This window comes from Sus scrofa, chromosome 2 (genome assembly GCF_054392235.1).
Source record: "Sus scrofa isolate SSC_HxYL_T2T_F1_AM1 chromosome 2, Sscrofa_HxYL_maternal_Yorkshire_Landrace_v2.0, whole genome shotgun sequence".
NCBI lineage: Eukaryota > Metazoa > Chordata > Mammalia > Artiodactyla > Suidae > Sus > Sus scrofa.
Window position 1 is genome coordinate 106904994 of NC_139384.1, and position 22632 is coordinate 106927625.

Consider the following 22632-nt stretch of genomic DNA (forward strand, 5'->3'; position numbering starts at 1 on the left):
ATATATGCTAATCCCAGCCTCTTAATTTATCCCCCAACTCTTTCCCCATTGGTAATCATGTTTGTTTTTTATGTTTGCAAGTCTATTTTTATTTCATAAATAAGTTCATTTGTATCTTTTTTAGATTCCACATGTAAGTAATATAATATGCTATTTGTCCTTGTCTGATTCACTTCACTTAATATGACAATCTCTAGGTACATCCATGTTGCTGGAAATGGCATTATTATTTTTATGGCTGAGTAATATTCCATTGTATAAATGTACAACACATTCTTTATCCATTCCTCTACCAGTGCACATTTAGGTTGCTTCCATGTCTTGGCTAATGTAAATAGTGCTGCAGTGAACATTGGGGTGCAATCAGAGTTTTCATCTTTTCTGGATATAAGCCCAGGAGTGGGATTACTGGATCATTTGGTAACTCTATTTTTAGTTTTTTTAAGGAACCGCTATACTGTTTTCTATAGAGGCTGCACCAATTTACATTCCCACCAACAGTGTAGGAGGATTTCTTTTTTTCCACACCCTCTCCAGCATTGAGACTGGTAGACTGAAAATGGCCATTCTGACTGGTGTGAAGTGATACCTCATTGTAGTTTTGATTTGCATTTCTTTAATAGTTAGAGATACTGAGCATCTTGTCATGTGCCAGTTGGCCATCTGTATGTCTTCTTTGGAGAAATGTCTATTTAGGTCTTCTGCCCAGTTTTTTTTTTTTGACACTAAGCCTTATGAGCTGTTTGTATATTTTGGAAATTAATCCCTTGTCAGTTGCATCGTTTGCAAATATTTGCTCCCATTCTGTACATTGTCTTTTCTTTTTTGTTTATGGTTTCCCTTGCTGTGCTAAAGCTTTTAAGTGTAACCAGGTCCCATTTATTTTTTGCTTTTACTTCCCTTACTCTAGGAGGCAGATCCAAAAAAATTTGTTGCAATTTATGTCATTTTTTTCTAATAACCATGATCATAAATACAGAACTATTCATATAAAAATTACTTATTCTTTTACCACATAACATGAACTTGTGGAAATACTGACTTTACAAGACAGAAATGATTCCAGGGCTATACAATTGAGCTAAATCTGAATGAAAACTTTTACCATATTTAAATAAATAAATATCTTAAAAAAAAAGGGAGCTGGTCAGCAATAGAACAGAGCAGAAGCAAGTCCTCATTGATTTTGGGCTGCAACCACAGCTCTTTCTGGGTATAGGATGCCCTCCCAGGCCCACATGATTAATCCAATCCTTAGACGAGTCTTTTCCTCTTGCAGAGACAAACACATCAGGCTATCAGAGAAAGCCACTTAACTTCTCTATGATTTGGTTTATTCATTTGTAAGATAGGTATATTACATAGTAGTAACAGTATTGATGTGAGAAAGCATTAAAATAATGTTCTCAATAAAAGGTTTTTTTTTTTTTAATTAAAAAAAAATCTTACTCTAATCCATTTTGGATAGTAAACCTAACTTGTCAGGCCACCCGAGTTATTTTTCTCCTGAAACATTAAATAAATAGGCAAGGAGGCCTTACATGTCCACCTTAGAAGCTTTGTTAGGCAGCAAACAGCAGTTAATTAAGTTTAATCAACTCTAATAGTTGATTAACCTTCAAGTCCTAGGGAGGACCCTGGTCCAAGGTAAATTCTACATTGATGTTGACTCCTGATGGCTAATTGACTTTCTTGATGTATCAGGATGCAAATGCTTCCAAGTCTATGCTATATAGTATATTAAACTATTATTTACTGAAATACAGCTATAAATATGATATTAGCAGTGAGGAAAATACAGAAAAAATATTCTGGGTCTAAAAGACTTCGTCATATAACTGGGGAATATACACAAGTACTTAAGTGAATAGTTTTTCATGTGTATCAGTACTTCTGTATGTATCACTTCATAATAATCCTGTTACAGTTGAAAAAACTGAGTGCAGAGATTAAATGACTGGCTGAAAGTCATGAATAATAACTAATGGAACTGAGACTCTGGTTCAAATCCAGTGTTCTTCATGCAGTGGATCCAAACCACAGAGGTATCTCTAACATTGCAGACCCTTAGGCTTCTCCCATAGATATTCCACATTCAGCAGGGGGCTCAGGAATCTGCATTTTAATAAAAAAAACCAGATGATTCTGATGCAGATCATCTGCTTTGATAAGCATTGCATTAGATTATTAATGTTCCCACGAAGTAATGTGAGAACAGTTTCAAAACAACACACCAACCTGTTTAAAATGCTAGGGTATTGAGTTCTGTCAGAATGCAGGGAGTGAGAATGAGGCTGGGGAAGGGATGAAATCTTTGGTGCAGGCTGGTGCTGGCTAGGCACTCAGAGGGAGCATTTAGGTTATCTGGGTTTCCTGCAATGACTTGGACAATGCCTGTTCATCACTACGTTCACTCCCACAAGAAATCCCAGGAGCATTTGCCCTGGAATTCATCTTTTTTTTTAATTTAAATAAAAACTGGACTCAAAATGTCTTAAATTAGGAAAGAATTCAGCATCCAATGTTTCTTTTTGTCCTTATATGGATTTTTTTAAAGCTCTGTCTCAAATACCATGTTCTTTCTATGTCATATTCATTGTGAGCACAGGCAACAGGATTCTGCCCTTGGATGGCTTTCAGGGGAAGAGACAGAACAAAACAACAAAACACTTTATATTTCTTTTCAACGGCACAGATTTTTATCATGTTAGGGTCAGGGTTGAGTTCAAAATGTTGCTCATTTGGAAATGAAGAATTTCTGTTGCTTAGATGATTTGAAAAATCATGGAGTCAATGAAAAACTCTCACAGCTACTTCGCAATGACTGAGCATTGAAAAATTGTACAGATTGCATTATATTTGAGTGGACATTTCAACATGAATACTTATCTTTAATTCATGTCTAAACCCCAAAGTAGAGGCCAGTGACTCTGGCAGGCAGGCATTTGTTCAGAAGCCTGGCTTTCAACATAGCCATCACTGTGTACTGGAGCCAGCATGGGATTTCCCCTCAGGGATATGGAAAGTGGCAGGAAGTGACCTTTCAATTGGGCCATTGTCTAAGGAAATGTTCCAACCATCTCTCCCTCAGCCTAGTTGGAGTCACATAATCAACACATTTGTACAGGAAGGAGGAAGCCCCAGTGAAGGCCCGCCCTTCACCCAACAGCTTCTCTTCATTTATTATTCCCTCTTGCCCAGCATTTGCCCAGTAGCTTAGGGACATCTCTGTGATTCAGTACTTACACACATGGTTATTGCCGCCCAAGACATACCTTCATTCACCCAACTTACAGCCTATGCAAGACTATTATTGTCTCTGTCCAAGGCAGGGACATTTGCTCTATGTGGCCTATGCCATCCCTTCCTGTATTCCTTAATTTTAATTTTTAATTTTTTTTTGGTCTTTTTAGGGCCACACCTGCAGCATATGGAGGGTCCCAGGTTAGGGGTTTAATCGGAGCTACAGCCACTGGCCTACGCCACAGCCAACATTGGATCTGAGCCATATCTGTGACCTACACCACAGTTCATGGCAAGGCCAGATCCTTAACCCACTGAGTGAGGCCAGGGATCCAACCTGCAACCTCATGGTTCCTTGTTGGATTTGTTTCTGCTGTGCCACAATGGGAACTACAATATTCCTTAATTTTAATAAACGTGTTTTTTCTACGAGAAAGTGTGTATGTTTTTGAGGGTATGCATCTTTCTTATACTTTTGAAATGGTTTTTAATTCAGAGCATCATACACGTGATCCCTAAATAGATTAACAAATAAATACATTCTTCAACTTCAATGATTATAAACAGTCCTTTTTCTTTCCCTCCACCTTACCCTCCAGGAGGTCTCTTTTGAGAAACTTGTCCTTGAAATGAGATCTGGCTTCATCCTTGTGTTTTTACTCCTGGCGTAACTGCCATAATGCATCTTGGTTACCTTATCTCAAGATGGAGAGACAAATGTGGGTGAGCTAGGCAGGGCCAGAGCCACCAGTGAAAATTATGAAGAAGGCCAGATTATATTTAGTATCTTTTAGCACCTCAGCCCAAGGTCATTGACTCCCTCTAGGTGGTCCTTCCATTACCAGGGAAAAGCTCTTACCATATTTACCAAAATACTGAAGTTAGAAATATACCTAATCCAAAATTTTCCTGGTCTCTCATTTGTAAGAACTTACCTGTACTGTATTTCAAATGCCCTCTTACCTTGCTGTCTGCTAGATGGCAATATTGGTAATGGATGAGTGAAATAAACAAATCTTTGCTATTGTAAGAAACAGCCAAAATGGTACCCTTCTCAAGACTCAAAGTGCCTCCTCATTACATATCATCAGGGAAATGCAAATTAAGACAACAATGAGATACCACTACATACTTGTTAGAATAGCCAAAATCCAGAACACTGACAATAACAAATGCTGGAGATGGTGTGGAACAATAGGAACTCACATTTATTGCTGGTTGCAATGCAAAATGATACAGTCACTTTGGGAGACAAGTTGTCGGTTTTTCGCATAACTAAGCATTCTCTTACCATATAATCCAGCAGTTGTGCACCTTTATAATTTACCTAAAAGAGTTAAAAACTTACATCCATGCAAAAAAACTGCACATGATTGTTTATAGCAGCTTTATTCATAATTGCCAAAACTTGGAAGTAACCAAGGTGTCCTTGAATAGGTAAATGGATAAATAAATTGTTGTACATCCAGACAGTGGAGTATTGTTCAGCAGTACAAAGAAATGAGCTCTGAAGCTTATTCTAATGGAGGAAAATTCAGTGCACATTACTAAATGAAAGAAGCCAATCTGAAATGCTATATATTGCATGATTCAAACTATATGGCATTCTGGAAAAGGTAAAACTATGGAGACAGAAATAAGGTCAGTGGTTGTCAGGGCTAGTGGGGAGGGAATAGGCAGAGCACAGACAATTTTTAAAGCAAGGAAACTACTCTGTGTGTTACTGTAGTGGTGGATACATGTCATTAAACATTTGTCCAAACACATGAAATGTAAAGCTCGAAGAATGACCCCTAATGTGCCCTGTGGGCTTTGGGCGATTGTGATGTGTCAGTCAGGTTCATCGGCTGTAACATATGTGCCACTGTGGTGGAGGATGTTGATAATGGGAGAGGCTTTGCATGTGTGGGGTCAGGAGGGGTATAGGAAATCTCTGTACTTTCTGCTCCATATTACTGTGAACCTAAAACTGCTCTAAAAAATAATACACACTACTATATATGAAATAGATAACCAGCAATGACCTACGGTATATAGCACAGGGAACTACACTCAGTATCTTGTAATAACCTATAGTGGAAGAGAATGTAAAAGAAGAACACATATGTGAGTATAACAATCACTTTGCTGTATACCGGAAACGACAACATTGTCGATCAACTGTGTTTCAATAAAATAAAAAAAAATAGTCTAACTTATTTAAAGCTTCTTTAGAAGTCAGGCTAAGTATATCGATTTAGTCTTACTCTCTCTCTTAAGTGTATTCCTTCTTTTATGTTTGCGTGGTTGCTGTTCTGGTTTCGGCAAAAGTTTCCAGAGTGGTTTTCTTGCCTCCTCTTTTCTTTCAGCAGCCTATCTTATGATCTGATGCCAAATTAATCATTTAAAAACATCTCTTTTATCGTGTCACTCTTTGGCTAAAATTGTTCTCCTTGACCTTGATTGTTTACATTGCCTGGATGGCAGATATAAAGCACGTAGGCCACCTCTTTCTCTTTCCATGGCAGACATTCATGATCAGTCTTTGTTTGTCTCCCTGAGTCAGTGGCCTCAGATTCCTTAACACAGAATCCTAATGAACCACTGTCAATTGTTAGGAGATAGTTCTCCAGATGAGACTTGTTTGTTATCCCTGGACCACGATAGCATATCCAAAGTGAAAGCCTATACACAGTGAACTCAACACAATTTGATCCCACTCTCTATTCCATTAGATGTGGGTATGAAATATTCCTGCACTGCTCTGGCAAAATTCAGAACATAAATGTCTGCTGAACATGCTCTAGTCTGTCCAGATTCTGCCACTGTTTCTGAAATTTCCCTGCTAATAATGATTACCTTACTTCTTTTTGTTTGACCCAAATAGGCCTCTGTTTCAAGTCTCAGCTTTAATTCTCCTCTCTGCCTGCATTCTTCCTAGACCTTATCAGGCAGGAATTGTCTTCATTCTCTAGGAACTGTCCATGCCCCTCATTTATTCAGTGACTAACACAGGTTTGTGAGATGGCTCTTGTGTGGTTGTTATTTTCTTGTTGAGTGTACATCTCCCCTTCCAGCTAGCTATCAGCGGGCAGGAACCAGGTTTTCTACCTCTTCCTGACTTTCATAGTGTAGATTGACAGCATCTCATGAAGTATAGGCCTTAACTGCATGATTTCAGACATGGAGGCAGATCAGTAAAAGTGAATTTATTTATACACACATGTTCATATATACATACATGTATACTTTTCCATGTTCCTCATACTATAGAATAAAATGTTCCTGAAAATGGGATGGTATGTTGGGATAATAACTGTCAAATTGCAAATGGGGACTGAAGATGTAACCTGAAGTTCCAACAATGTGGGATGTTTTTCTTTTTCAGTAAATGTTTATTAAGAATTTATTGTCCACCAGAACTGCACTAAAGCTTTAAACATAGGATCTCATTTAATTTCTACAACTACCCTGTGGAGTAGAGGCTGTCCTATGTTCATTTTGTAGATGGGAAAAAAGGAGGAATAGAGAGCTTTCGAAATGTGGTCAAGGACACTCAGCTGGTACATAGCAGGGATTTCTACCTGGCTGTCTGCTGCTGACTTTGAGGGCTTTATTCTTCATCATCACAAGTATAGCCTTCTGCAAGCAAATCCCTTCCTTCCCATCCCAAGACTGATTTGGTGACTGCTATTAGACTTCCCCAGTGAATAACATGAAATCTCGAAGGAAAGTGATAAATGTCAGCATGCTTCAGAAGAGGAAATGTGATTGTTTGGTTTGGCATAATTGGGCAGATGATGCCCAGTGATTGCACTGGTATTTTATCAGCAGAAATATGAAGTAATCGCAACAAACGAACGGGGTCCAGGAGAGAGTCGTAGAGGTTGCAATCTGACATATTTGAGGAAAATAAGGGGAAGGGGCTTAAAACCTTGTAGAATATGCTATCACAGAGAAAAAAAGAAAGAAAGGTAGAGTATATAGACTATTTAAATGCGAACGTGCTAAGAGAGCCCACAGTGAGAAAATGGTTGATGTGAAATGATCTTCTCAGGTAGCTTAACTACACATAGTTGACAGACCATATCTCCTCCACTGATAAAACTGCTATTCCTTGAACTGTTCTTGCTAAATGCCAACGACCAAGAAGTCAGAGAGAATTGAGGAAAAATTGGAAGCCATGAGCACTCTCTTTGTGGAAGCGATCCTTTCTGTTTTAATTTTTAGGCATTTGCGCTTATGAGGGATACTTGAGATGAACCAGCAGTTGTCAAATGAGCGAGAGCCGGGTTGAACCTCCCAGTTTTGTCTTACCCCTTAAGCCCTCAAAAGTCCTCCTGTATAGGATTGCTCCTGGAATCAGATCTTACTGGGAAGGAAAAGGTGAAGACATGCCTCTTCTTCTGTGCCCCGTAGTTTTAATTGAGCCTCCAGTGAATTTCCTTAGAAGTCAATGGTGGCTCCATGTCCCAGAAGGGACAGGGGAAGTGTGTGAAACAAGATGAGAGGTGGGACCATTATTCCCAGAACTCCTCTGACTTCTTTTTAAACCCTGGTCAAGGATAGAACTGTTTGTTGTAATAAAATATCCAGTAGCAGGAAGTTGAGATGGAGGTTATACTAAAACAAAACAAACAAACAAAAAAAAACCCAAGACAACAAAAATGCTAATTTTAGCTCCATTCAAAACCCAGGGAAAAGAATCAATGTTTACAAAATTAAGATTAATGGGCTGCCAAAATTCAACTCATTAGTTAGCAGCACTACAATGTAGTGATGAAGTTTGTGCTGGTTGGACTTATAGAGAATTAAACCTATAATTGGGAATGCCTGTCCCCTTGCATTTGGCTTAATGATTATGGACTTTTCTACTGAAAGTGCTAGTAGGCAAGGAGTGGTCCTAAAAATCCCTGCCTAAGAATTTACCCACTACACTTGACATAGAGGGGAGGTCTTGTCAGAATATATTGAGTGCTGAAGATCATGGTTATTATAGCTTAAAAGCTTTTACAGATATTGATCCAGACACTGGAGTGTTCCTCCTTGTGTGGATAAAATACTCCCAGAAACTTGAAGGAAGTGCACTTGGAATTGCAGACAAACACCAAGACTTTTCTTTTTGACAAATATGGAGCTCTTTTCCTCCCCCTAAGAAGTCATGCATTGAGATTAGGGCTATGGAAGTTCTTAGGATGGATTTGGACTGGTCTGGTGAGCCTGTGCATAAAGGTCTTGCCTTTTTCAGCGTTTCTGTGCAGGAGGCGGGCATATGGCAGGCCGTCCTGGGGGGATAATTGGAGAACAGAATGAGGGGACAGAGCGTGTTTATAATGCTAAGCCGAGATAACACATGCAGAAATCCCTAGCTCAATGTCTGGCACAAAATAAAGACTGAAATGTTCATTTGCTGTTTCTATTGTTGTAGTCATATTTATTCATTTTAGTTCAACTTCCAATTGCTTTATTGCTTTACCAGGAAATTTCAGTTTAACCTTCTGACTGGTGATGGATGTATTAGAAAAGATATTTTGTTTCCAGCACGCCTATCAGAGACCTCTTGATTTTAGAAAAAGAGTGGAAAACATGTATCTTTAAGAATTCCCTTAAGGCCCTAGGATCTGTAAATCTGGGCTTTCTTGAGATTGATTCCTCCACCTATACCTGCACAGAAGTTAGCAGTTGGTCTTCAAAGGAGCAAATGGGAGCCCACATCCTTTCATAGAACCTTTATAGAGGGAAGGCCTTAGAAATCCTCTGGATTAATATTCAAGTGAAGAAATTATTTTCTCAAAAGTCACAAAATGAACTAATGTCTAGGACAGGATTTGAGGCCAGCTCTTTTAATTTCTGGACCAATTATCCTCTTTCCTCTTTAGAAGATCAGAGATTTATTATTTCTTGTCTAAACCTTCTGAATAACCTTCTCCAGCCATGTGAACTGTAAGCTGAAAAAAACCTAAGTTGTCCTGAAAGGAAATCTTCTTTCACCAGAGAGAGGGCAGTGGCATTGAGTGCATTTTTACTGCAGTATTTCCAGGCCCACATTCTGCCTGTCATGGCTTAGCCCAGAAGAATGGACAGCTGTACCTAGTTAAGGCATCTCTAGCTCGTCCCTCCTGGGGCTGCTGTATAACCACAGGTGTGGTTTTCTTTACACAGCTACCAAGAAACTGTGCTGAGTGGCCACAACATTCCCCTGAGGAGTTGAGGAAGATGGAAGAGGACAGCTTAAGATTCTGGGGAGCAAAATTCGAGTTCTAGCAATACTTTCCCCTTTCTTTGCCTAGCTTCATTCTGCCCTTGCTTCAGAGTGTTCTAAATTCAGGATGCAAAAGAAAGATTATTCTCTACACTTACCCCCTCTGTGCATGTTTGCTCATGTGAGGGAAGGAGAGCGAGTGATGCTTTCATGAGATTCCTGTATTTTAAGCAGAGATTGGAGGGTTTAACTGGGAGAGAATGAAGAATACATAAATGGAAGGGGGGAAGAATAAATAAGCATTAGAGCTAAAAATAACTTTAGGTTGTTAATCATTATAAAGCTGATTAATTTAGAAGAAGTTAAAAGAGCAGATAAGATCCTGAGTAGCTACATCATCACAGAATATTTGAGACCACAGTTTCTAGTCACTAGATGTTACCAGAAGAGTTAATTAGCCCAAACTGTGGCTGCTAGTTGCTTTAGCTGTCTTCAACTTGAAGGTTTTTTTTTTTTTTTTTTTTTTTTTTTAAATAAGTTTTAAAGCTAATTAGAATACACCTGGGATTCATGGCGAAAGCCAATAGAGTTTCCCCTAGAGGGTTATTTTTTTTTTAATATATATCAAAACTTAAAAAAAGAAAAATGTCAGAGGAAAAACATAATCTTTAGATTCAGGGAAAAAAAAATAGCATCACCATTTCAACTCAGCAGACCACAAGGCCAAATAAGCTTTGGCTCAAATTGAATGCTGTGTGCTTCTGTTCAGAGAAGAGGATGCTTCCCAGATGTGTCTGGGGGACTACCTGCCTCACTCTTATTTATCATCAGCTCGAACACAGGATGTGGTGTCGCTGGCCGGTAATCTGGAAATGGCCTGTTTATTTTTACAGATCTGTAGAAGAGATTCAGTAGTTGTAAAGGATGGAAGGGTGCAAAACAGCTTGGAACTCACAACAAAGGAAATCAGGAGGGAAAAAATTAGATAAAACAACTTAGGGCCATGGGATCTTTTCCTTGTATCTGTTGGACAAAGGTGCTAAATGGATTTTCTAGTTTCAAAGAAAAGCCAGTTCTTCCTCCCCACTCTGTAGCCCATGGTCTTAGAATATCCAGAGGCCATTCTTTTTTAATTAAAAAAATAAAAAACCTTTATATTCTTTCAGATCCTAGGACTAATTTCTTTGTGAGTTTCGTATGGAAAATAAATTCCTCCAAGAGCTGCATAGACTGGTTGTTCCCTGTTTCTCCCAGGCTTTTCTGGATAATGTCCTTTAGATTTAAGCCCCATCACAGGCTGGAGAAACAGGATTCTCCAAAGCACAGCAGGGATAATGTCACTGCTCAGTTCTTGATTCTGCTGAAAAGTTAACCTGAGTGAAAAAGCCTTCCATTCTCTCTTCATAGAAGAGCTGAGCCTGAGGTTAGCTTAGGTCTTCACTGAGACCGCCTGTCTGCTGTCTGCAAGATGTGAGAGCTGACTTCCAGTTGAATTCTCTTGAGGACTTAAACCTGCTTGCTGCATATCTGTGCTTCCTAACAGAATCAGAGGCTGGGGAAATTGGGAGAAGTATTTTCTATTTTTCCCATCTTCAGGAAGCAAACAAACTAATAAGCCCCAGTGCCCAATACCCAGAGGAATGTCAGATGTGGGCAGGAGGCACTGGGAATTTGGACTTGTGAAAGATAGCTGGAATCAGAGCTTGGGTCTCCTTGCTTCCAGTTTATGACCTTTCCTCCAGTAGGTGCCACATGGCCTCTCATGTTGCCACCCAGTAGTCAGGAAGGAACACCTAGGAGTATGGGACAGTGCCACACTGTTGAAAAGCTTTGCCTTGTATGAGTATAGTCTACTCATATCTAGTTGACTTTCCCTAACGGGGAGCTGGGGGAAGCAGGGCTCTATTTATCAGCTCTATCTTTTTCTTCCCTCCTTTCCCTACCCCAGAGCGAGGTGTGTGGTTGCTCCCTGGCTCAGGGAATGTTTGGTTATGAGGGACCACCCAGGCTGTGAGGCCTGTGACCACTGCAAAGTCACCGAGGCAGCCGCAGCAGCGGGGAGAATGGGCTGGCTTTGAAGTTCAGGGATGGGAGGACCAGGACTATTTGGGGTTTGGCCTGAGGTAACTTACATAGTATGTAACCCCTCTCCCAATGTTTGCATACAGGGGACCTCATACTCCATTGACTACATTTAAAAAAGAAATTTTAAAACATCACCAATCACAAAAAATCATTGGCAGTGTGAGTGTGCTGCCATCCTAATTTTGTCTTGCTGCTGATGGAGGTACCAGTGGCAGAGGGTGGGGGTTAGTGGTTGGTTGTGTGTGTGTGAAGATTAGATCCCTGTACCAACTGAAGATGAGCAGTTTGTCTCCCAGTCAGACTTCCCAAGAAATGCTGGCCAGTCTTCACATAATGCAGCAAAGTGAGGCTTTCCAAACTTTTGAAAGTGGCAGTCCTAACTTGTCAGGAAATTTGTTTACAAGTATAGCAGAACAATAGCTTGTAAACCTGCAGCAATTTGAATGTCAGTGACAGAATCAAGGTTCCACTCTGTGACCTTGGGGAAGTCCTAACCATGGCCTCAGTTCCTTTATCTGTGAAATGGGGCTAATGCTCCCTACCTTAGCATCTCCTGAGAATTAAATGGCACCCTGTGGTAAGGCTCTACACTCAGTGCCTGGCTCACAGAACTAATCAGGAAATGCTGATTCTTGTTACTTGTTAGGTAGGTGGCTTCATTATTATATTAAGGCTTTTGTGAGAGTGTCTCTTACTATGTGGAAGTCACTGAAAGTCCAGCCAAGCTGAAGACCAACCAAAGGGATATGGTTTGGCTCTGTTACCTAAGCTCTGAGCCAAGCTGTCAAAATGGATTGAACACATATTAGGAGAAAAAAAAAATATTAAGTGATGAGGTGGGTGTGACTGAGACCATAAAGAATCAATGCCACAATATTATTATTGGTTTGGCTCTTCCTCATTTATAAACACTGAGCCTGGTTTGAGTGGTTCAATTTCAGCCCCATTGACAGGTTCTTCATTTTGCTTTTCAAATCTTGGGCATATTGAGGGAAAGATTTACATGTTTTTTTGGTGCTCTATTTTTGTTACTCTGCCTGGCTTATACATACACTATTTATCTTTGTCCTGTATTTTGTGTAGCATCTCCAGGTTTTTAATCTAATAAACATTGTGTTTTTCAAACCAAATACAACTCAGAATTGAATTAGATGACAATGAAGTGGTTTTATCACATAGTCCCAAGAACTCAGAGAACAGAAGCTTGCCCCATTCTTCTTTCTCTTCCCTGGATCTGCTCCCTGAGGTTAGTGGTGGCTGGGAACAAAGCTGACCTCTGCACTCATTTCGGTTCTTTGAGAAAACACAACATTCTGATGAAAGAAGAAATCCTAAAACATTCCTTGAGGAAAATGCATTGTGTTTGCGTTATTCTAGGGCTATGAATGCCTTCTTTGGGTCAGTAGGTCAGAAGCTACTTAGGAAAAAAGAACTAACAATGGTCCTGACCTTGTAGCAAACTGAGGCTGTGTCTCTGACTAATGAAGCAATCTAACAAGGTGAATAGGAGAACGAAACTGAAGACCCAGTATCACACTTATAAATTTGAAAAACAATTTGAAAATTTCTCCAGAATATTTCTTTTTCTTTTTAATGCCTTTAGTTAAATTTCTCTAATTTTTAGTGCTTTATTCTTTGCTATCGAGAGGGTTTGTACGTTATATCTGTGAGTAGATTTTTATGGGGGCAGTGTCATGTTTGTTTAGTGCCTACAATCAGTTCCTGGTATTTAATGAACTCTGTAATAAATTACTGGATAAGAGAAAATTTTTATTACAAATAAATGCTCTCTGAATTATTGTGGGAGTTTGTTCATACCCCTCAGTCTGAATTTTAAACACACACTAGAGCATCTTAGGTGTTCACAATTCTAAATTTCAGTTTCCTCTATTCATACTTCTCAATGTGTTTTAAAATTATTTTTTTTACAGGCAAAAAGCTTAGCTAACCATCCTTCTCCTTTTGTGAGATTCACAACTTTCTTCAAATCTTTTGTTTTTATTTTTAGAGGTAATTTAACATATCATATAACTTGTAAGTATCAGGCCAAATCATCCGTCTTGTTTCAGTTTAGAAAAATGTTAGCATCAAGTTCCCTTGCTGCCAAAGCATAGATTTCATGCTGTTCCATCATCCTTCCTACCAAGGGGAGAATATGTGCTCCATTGCCAACACTCCACCGGGACTCTTGACAAAGGAATTTTATTATGCCCACTTTCAAATGGATGCAGGGAAACTCTTGCCAGGAGCATGGCAGTGGCTACTGTTCATACCCCAGGATTGCTGTGTGGTCAGGTCAGGACTTTTTTCTTAATACTTGCTGGGTCAGACTTTCTTGTGGGTTTGTATGTGGGAGGTAAGGCAGACACTGTTTGTCAAGGATAGGCCCTCTGCCTCTTGTGTAGGAAGATTACTGCCACGTGAGGGTAGGGCAGGAGCCCAGGGGCTATCCCAGAGCCTGAGCCTTTGGATAATTTGCTCCCTCTCCTGTGTGCAAATAGGCTTGCACTAGAGCAAGAGAATTGTATTCCTGGAATGGGTACCTCACTGCCCGTTTTGTACTCCGAGGTTGAAAGTCAAGCATCTTTGGATGTTGCATTAAGTCATGTATTGTAACCAGATTGCCAGAAGGAACCCAACCATTGAAAAGATTCCCCAACTTACCTGTGTATTGAAGGCTACCAATCTAAGGTAGCAGTGAATGTTCCATCAAATCTAGTCATCCTTTCTTGGGCATACATCTCATTAACTAATACCACTAATTCAGTGTGAATTGTATGTTCCCATCAAAACTGAAAAGAACCCACTGGTGGTATTCTTCAGGGGATGGTCAGAGTCCAAATCCATGCCAGAAATACCCCATACATGTGGTGAAGACTACCAGATTAAAGATCTTCAATTCCAACTTCAAAGGAGTAGCCATGTTAAATATAGGTTTAATACCTGCAAGTAGATTTAATACAGAGATAATTATATATAATAATTATTGCTGAGAGTTACTTTTTACAGAATAGCTACTTAATAAACTCAGCAGTTTAACTGGATCAAACGTAGCAACTATTTAGATATGAAGATAATCACCCTCCTGGTTGGAAAATCAAAACGTTTAGTTTGGGAACTTAAGAATCATACGCCAGGAGTGAAAAGTATCTCTTTAGCATAGTAATCAGAAAGTTGTCATTGTCCTTGTGACCAGCGCTTCCATCCCTAGGTGATTTGATTTTAAAAGGGTACTGATAATCAGATAGACACTGCTTTACTCGAAGAATCTTGAAATTAAGAGGTGGCCGTGTTGAGGATTTCTGCTGCTAGGTAGAGAATAATTTTCTCTGCCTTTGCATTATTCATTTCACGTAAATTTTGATAGAGTTCATCACTGTGACTATTATTTCATTTACCACATTTTATGGGTTTATAGCACAATTTCCACAGTAGGATCTTTTTTCTTTTTCCATGTTAACATAAATATGTGTATTCCTGATGGAAAAAGGAGCCTATTTAGAAGGAAGTGATTGACATATATCACCCTAGCTCACTGCTTTCAGAACTTAATGCAGGATGACCATCCTCTCCAAAATGTCTAGAAGTAGGCTTTTTAGGTCACAATATTTATGTACCATATAATTATGCACCTGCAGCAATTAACACCTACTGCATACACCAGGCAGCATACAGATGATTTTCTATGCTCACAACTACGCTGTGAAATGAGAATGTAGATTCCTCAGTTTTACGACTGAGATTCTCAGGTTCACTGCTTTCCTCTTTATACCACTAGTGTAATGGAAGAGCCAGGATTCTCAACCAGGGATTCTCTGATTGTAGAGCCCATGTTCTTTTTACAGCCACATACACTTCAAGGAATTCATCCTCTTTGAAAGAAATCTGGGGCTTAGAAAAGACCAGAATGAGGATATGCACAGTGGGCGTATGTTCCACGGCACCCTGCAGGCCTGCAGACCTTGTAGTGGCCCAGCCTCGAGACTGAAGAAAGAGCTCAGAGACAGTGACAGAGACATCAATGGTTTATTGGACAGAGGATCTTCTTACAAGTCTGAAGCAATGGGTCCTGGAGTAATGCCTCATCACGTACAGTGGACGACAGGCAGAACAGAACAGCAATCTTTGCTACTCAAGGGAGAAGGAGGCTACACTTTAGAGGGAGTTTCCATCAGTTGGATCATCAGTTACCAGGGAAACCAGCAGCTGGGTCACGTCCCTTACAGCCCCTCAGATTAACATCCATCCCTAGGGCAGATGTTTCCCTTTAGTAAACTAGCAGGTGGAGCCTTTCTGGCCTAAGGATTAGAAACATCACTGGCTGGAGCAGAGTGTAGGTGAAGCAGGGACTGGTGGAGCAGGGGATGTACAGAGAACAAGAGAACAGTCATCTTGAGTGGCCTGGCCATACAGCCTGACTCTCACAGTAACCTGAAACTGCTCCATGAGCACCTTTGGACCTCCCACAACTTGTGTGGTTTTGTAGACTCCTAAAACTATAGCCCTGGAAACAGTTCCCACAATTCCCAAGTGGTCATCCAGCCTGTGTCTGGATGCTGCCTGGATTCTCTTGAGGCAGTGTGTCCTCTTCTTGGAATAGCACCACCCATAGAAAGATCTTCATATTCAGCTAAACTCCATCTCCTGATGCTTCCATGTAGAATAAGGCTAACACACCTTCTGCATAACAGTCCTTGAGATACTTAAAGAGGATTTCAAATCCTCGCTTTTTTCCCCCAAGCAGTCCGAGTGCTTTTGGCTGAGCTCTATAGGACATGGTTATCTCTCCCCTGTGATTCTATATTCTCTTCCTTGAATACTGTGCAGTCTTACAAGACAGCACTAAAAATCCAAGCACAAGACATCCAAGAATGATTTAACCAGTACATACTAGAGTGGCACTGCCACCTAGGATCTTAGAGGTTGTACATCTAAGGTTACATTTGGCAGCCACATGAAGTGTTGTGATTTAATGATAGCTGAGCCCCCTTCACACTATCCTCTCACCTCAACAAATGCAAGTCTCAGTTTCCAGCAAAACTTGAGAATTCTGAAATATTCTCATAGTTTCAGGAAAGAACCCTAAGGAAGAGAGTCAATGTGCACAAGTTTTTTTCCAAGAAAACAGGTGAGAAGATGGAGGGGCAGTTTTTAGCATAGCAGGTTTTTGTCTTTACTCTGACACTCTGCACTTGTGCCAGAGTCTTAGGAGGGCTAAGGTATGGAGTGACTGGTCAGAAGTAAATGTATAGAAATGGTATTTCCCAAATGTCTGTGAGATTTTAAGAGACAGAAGGAAGTGCTTCTGACAGACTCAGGTTCCAGTGTGGAAGTCATTGATTTTGCTCATCTCTTAGTTCTTACAGTACCCTGGAACATAATTCACCATGGCCAGGATGAATCTGCTGTACACAGGAGTGATCCTTCTAACCTGCCATGTCCATAGTTATGTGAGAATCTAGGATGGAGCTGAAAGAACTGTATCTTCCTGGATCATACCCAAAAGGTGAGGAATATATTATTTGTGTTGTTTGGAACATATGTATGGGTATTATTAGCATGACAGTGGGTTTACTATTCTTTTTGTGAAAATGTAAGATGATGTAGAATAATTTTCAAAAGTGTAAATTGAATACACAAATAGTACATTATGTTCCATTTCAATTAGCAGAGTAGGTATACAATTTGTATGGAAATATAATCAGATATTTATTTGTTGCATTCATTTCAGAAACTCATAATAGACAGCTGCAGGGTACTCAGTACTCTCTGGATCAAATCTGAATTGGTGACCTAGTTGCAAAACCCCTTGTTCCATGTTCATCAGGCATGTTATTGTATTTAAATTTCTAGCATGTTCAGAGGTAAAGCAAATTATATTTTTATTTTTAAAAGATTGTTTTAATCTTTTATAATAGGGTGCACCTTTGAACATTTTGAGAATAAATGAAAGAAAAAAGACTTAAAAAATAAAGTACTTCAAAGCATCTGAATTTGAGAGGTAAACATTTTTGCACACACATACAAACACAAACACAAACTTGCCAAGCTGCTTTTAGAGATGAGAGAGGAAGACCTATAAGCACCTGATTCGATTGACAAATTTCAACAGGCATTTTATGTGGGGGTAAAGAAGTTGGGTCCATTTAAAATTTGATATGTTCTCAACCTAAATGTCTATTGTCAGATCAATGGATTAAGATGGTGTGGTATATATATACAGTGGAATACTATTCAGCCATAAAAATGAAATAATGCCGTTTGTAGCAACATGGATGCAACTAGAGACTCTCATACTAAGTGAAGTAAGTCAGAAAGAGAACAAATACTATATGATATCACTTATATGTGGAATCTAAAATATGGCACAAAAGAACCTATCTACAAAACAGAAGCAGACTCACAGACATAGAGAACAAACTTGTGGTTGCCAAGGGAGATGGGGGGGAATGGGATGGACTGGGAGTTTGGTGTTGGTAGATGCAAACTATTACATTTAGAATGGATAAGCACTGAGGTCCTACTGTATAAGACAGGGAATTATATCCAATCTCTTGGGATAGAATATGATGGAAGATAATGTAAGAAAAGGAATGTAGATATATATATATATACACACATGAATGACTGGGCCACCTTGCTGTTTAGCACAAATTGGTACAACATTGTAAATGAACTATACTGTAATTAAAAAAATAGAAAAAATAAAAAAAGAAAGATTGATCAGGAAAGAAATTGATGTGTTTCTACCCTGAAATAAGCCTGCAATGTTTCCATATCTGGACTTGCCAAAAATGTGCACATTTCCCAACTCCCCAACATAATCAACATAAACTCATACATTCTGTGCACAGGCACTCATGCACAGAAAGATCCTGAAAGAGAAAATTTTTGAAACATGTGGAACAAAGAAGAAGAAGAGGAGTACCCTTTAAATGCAAAGCTGTAATTTATTAAGTGTCTTTAGACTTCATGTAAGGGGATTCTCTCTTTTTGTTCTTCTCTTGTAGGTCTCTAAGTGCACTGATGACAGGAAAATCTTCAGTGGTTCCAGAGACAAGCTGCTGGAAATCCTGCACATTTATTTTCTAGAAGGAAATGAGCTGATGAGGAATAATCCCTTCAGAGATCCTCCCTTTAAAAAACCTTAAAGGACTCCAAATTAAAGCATAGCCATTTCTGGGACCCTAAAGTGACTCAAAAAAAGGAAACATCACTTACTTAATGTTAGGTGAATTTCAAAAGCCTTAATAAGGGGAGAGCAAAGGTAGGGAGAAAGATGGTGAATAAATTGTGAGAACCTACCAAGTAAAGAAATATCTTTTAAATTCCACGCATCATGTTTTATTTCACTTTGTATTTCAATTAAAAAAGGAAAAATATGCATTTTAAAAAGATATATTTTTTGCTATTAATATTAGCACTTAATGTCTGAGTACAGATCCATCATTCATTAGGTCTACAGTAGCCCACAGCCCTAATTTATAAATTCATAATCACAAGTCAGATCAACTCAATTGCTCAAGGCTGTGTATTTGCAAGTTAGAGTATACACTGCAAATTTCCTGTCTTTGGGCCGGTATACTGAGCAATGGTACTTTTTAAAAAGAATTTGCTCATATCTTAGATTTAACAGAGTTGAAAATGTTTAACCAATATCACTCATGTAATATAAAGTGTAAATTTAAGCAGTGTTCTAGAAAATTCAAGGCAAAGTAGTTTAAACCATTTGGCTCTTCCTAGAGGTTCTGATTTTTTTTTTTAACCTGAAAAAGTAGGTAATTACTCGATAGCCTTAGCTCTAAAATATATCTGACAGGTTATTTTTATTTGTTTGGTTTTCAGAAATCATATCCATGTTTTCTACTCTCTGTAGTCTTAGCAAAATGAATCAAAGCCACTCTGTATCCAAAGGTAACACTATGGTTGTCTTTTTTTTTTTTTTTTTTTTTTTTTTTTTTTTTTTTTTTTTTTTTAACATTGCAGGCTTTACCTCAAGTGCTATGCAGTAAATTTACAGGGAAAGAAATATTTTATTAAATTATAACTGAGAGGAGCGGATTTTTTTTATATAGCAAACAAAAAATTCCTTCATGAAAGGTTATAAAACCGATATTATTTACCAGAGAGACCTTTCCTGTCTCCCAGGTAAACACTTACAGTGTGTAGACTTGTGTAAATACATATTTAGGAGTGGCTAAATATGGCGAGGTATTTTTAAAGCCATATTTACAAAGCTGAATACATATATTGGCATTTTGGAATGTGTAAGCTGGGCATGCTGCTCTGCTGTCTATTCAGAATTCTAGCAGGACGCTGCTAGATACACCTCAGATATGGGGACCGAATTTCAAAACATTCATCTTTAATCAGAATTACTAAAGACAGGTCCTTAAATCATTTCAAAAGTGTGAAAATTTTCAACTAATGGAGTTCAAGACTTTCTCACCAGTTTGACTTGAGGAAAATTGTTTCAGAAATGCAGGCGTCATTCATGGAAATAAAATTTCTTTTCTGAACATCTTTGTGTATAACCATCATTTCACATTCAATTGAGAATATTAGCAAATACTCAAAGATATGGTCCATATGATAAATAAACTGCCCAGAAAATTTTAGTTAAGGGGAAAATACCACTAAGATATTTTTAAAAATATGTTAGAAATACCTGGAAATGTAAGCGATACAATATTTTTTGTTGTTAATTCAATGGCAGGAAGCTTTGATAATGTAGTGAAACTCCGTCTAGAGGATTCATGATGTCTATGTGCTGCTCAGTTTCTTGGGCAAGTGTTCTCTATAAGGAAAAGAAGGAGATGAGCACAGAGAGGTTGTAGATGCAGGAAAGAATACTAACTGTACCTCTGTTCTCTGCTCCTCCTCAGAGTGAATAAGGACCCCATTTGTGTAAAAGCCCTTTTTAAAATGGAGAAGCTCAGAGTCCGAATAACTCCAGAACTTGCATTTTGGGCTATCTCAGGGGTCTTTTGCTAAGAAGTCTAAACAATGCTTCGATTTCACTTGTAATGCAATATACAACTATTTCTAAATGTTCTCAATATCCTGCAATGGGATTACTGAAAATCTCATTATGGTAAACTATATAAGGGACAAAGACTATTTATTCAGGAAAATAATTTCTTCAACAAAATTTGAACTGAGTTGAGTTTTTTAATTTTACAGAAATATACATCATATGTTTCCCCAAGATATACACACCACAAATTTTGCTTAAACATTCTGGGTTCTAAAACTTAAAATATCATTTTAATTTAAAATATTATCCCAGTACTAGAAGGCCTCTGGAATGTAGAAGCTACTTCTAATACAAGTGCTGATACAATTTTAGCTTTAACTGAATGGGTGCACCATATACATATTAATTATACCAGTATCTTAGATATGGAAAACAATCTTTCCCGGCAAAAGAGAGTCTTCATTTAAAAATTGTTAAAAAATATGAGCAGGCACAAACACCTTTGCATTACAGTTTTTGTTAGTTTTACTCTGTCTTTAATTTTATTCTGTGGCTAAGTATCTAATTTCCATGTAAACTTCCATTAGGAACACAAATTGCTGACACCACATCTACTGACAGAAATGCCACAACATAAATTACACCAAGAAAATGCCGCTTTGGGTTGGGGACACGGCAGAGGGAACTAAGCTAGATAAAAAGCCACTGTGCTACTGCCCAGCCTGCAACCCTGTCCCGCTGACCACTGATAAAATTTATCACAGGGCCACATACGGGAAGGCAGCTTAAAGAAGAGTTGTCTGTGGTAAAACGTGTAACAGCAAAACAGCTAATGGAGCATTATTACTTTATTGGAAAGCAATATCTCTGGATGCTTCACTTTTCTAGCCTTAGCAAGGGTATGAATTGTTCTTCTACATGCAGAAGAGCTGATATGAAAAAGAAATTGATAGAACTCTGAATAGCAGCAGTAGGCAACTCCTGGGCGCACACCATCACCACTCTGTCCAGGATGCTTAACCAGTAGCTGGGTGAATGAATTCCAACAAAGTTAAAACCAATCTGAATCTTCATCCTTGAAAAAAACACTGTTCTAAAGATCTATGTTAATGGTTTCCTTATAAAGAAGCAGTCTTATAAATTGTGGCTAATTACTGTTGTCACAATTCAGTCCTGCCATTAGTAGAAAGTAGAAATACCCAAACTCCACCAATAACAAACTCCACTCATGCATTATGAAATTTAAGAACTTTGTCATTGCATGGGGCTTATCCTTTAGGGGTTGAAAGAAAAGAGGTTGGGTAAATTTGCCACATGTATTGGACGGAGTTGGATGGATAGAATGGTTACAAATAAAAAATGATCAAGTAGTGTGGTGCCTTAAGTGCCAGTGAAGACACTAGAACGTTTGGAGAAACAAAGGAGCCTCATGAATAACCTACAGCTGAGAGAGCCCGAGTGACGTCATCAAGGGTTTCCAGACGCGGCTTTCCCTCCGGGTGAGAACGAGCAACTCTTCGCGAACAAGACATCGCTGAGAGAGTCCTGGAACACTGGGGTGAGGCTGAAGCACCCCCTGCCTCACAGAGACCAGGATAGACGGCACAGAAGGTAAGAGAAGTGGCTACGTCTCAGGGTTGCCCCTCCCTCGGCCAGTGCAGGACCAGGCAGAGAGGTCTCCCTGGAGGCTCTGGGTCCTTCAATGGGAAAAATGATTAGGGTACTGGAGGGTTTGGTTGTTCTTATCATCTTTGCTACCCTTAAGCTGTGTCTTAAAACACTTATAATTGGACATGCATGGTGTGGAGGAGGGGCCGGCCCCTTCCTACGTTCCTTGGAGAAGTCAGTGATTTTGGATAGGCTTCCTCTAGTTAATGGAAGAGAAACTGCTTTGCTACCTAATGGAGTCACTTTATTCTAAATCTGTCAGTAACTGTAAAGGACATTATAAGAGAGTAGTTTTCACTTCTATGTGGTCATTCTTAAAAGCCAGGAATTTCTCATCAATGTTTTCCTTTTTATTCATTGTTAATGCCATGGTATATATAATACCTTTATGAAGCTGCTTATGTACCTAGCCTCTGCTGTTCCTTACGTTGTATTTCATGTTTTCTGCCTGGTGTTTAAAGCACTACTTTGTTTTTCC

General features: G+C 39.0%; 1 protein-coding gene and 1 long non-coding RNA gene across 10 annotated transcripts in view; both read left to right on the forward strand.

The window, feature by feature from the left end:
• The window catches only part of LOC102159394 (uncharacterized), a 152795-nt gene extending 132767 nt beyond the window's left edge, over window positions 1-20028 (forward strand). For all 8 annotated transcript variants that reach the window (XR_002341808.2, XR_014838274.1, XR_002341810.2 and 5 more), the window contains 2 exons: window positions 16867-17015; window positions 18520-20028. This is a non-coding gene — a long non-coding RNA (uncharacterized LOC102159394). The remainder of the gene's footprint in view (window positions 1-16866; window positions 17016-18519) is intronic.
• Window positions 20029-21965: 1937 nt separating this feature from the next.
• Window positions 21966-22632, forward strand: part of LOC110259421 (uncharacterized) — a 574595-nt gene continuing 573928 nt past the window's right edge. For both annotated transcript variants that reach the window (XR_014838273.1, XR_002341811.2), the window contains exon 1: window positions 21966-22097. The gene's annotated coding sequence lies outside the window, so the exon portion shown is untranslated. The remainder of the gene's footprint in view (window positions 22098-22632) is intronic.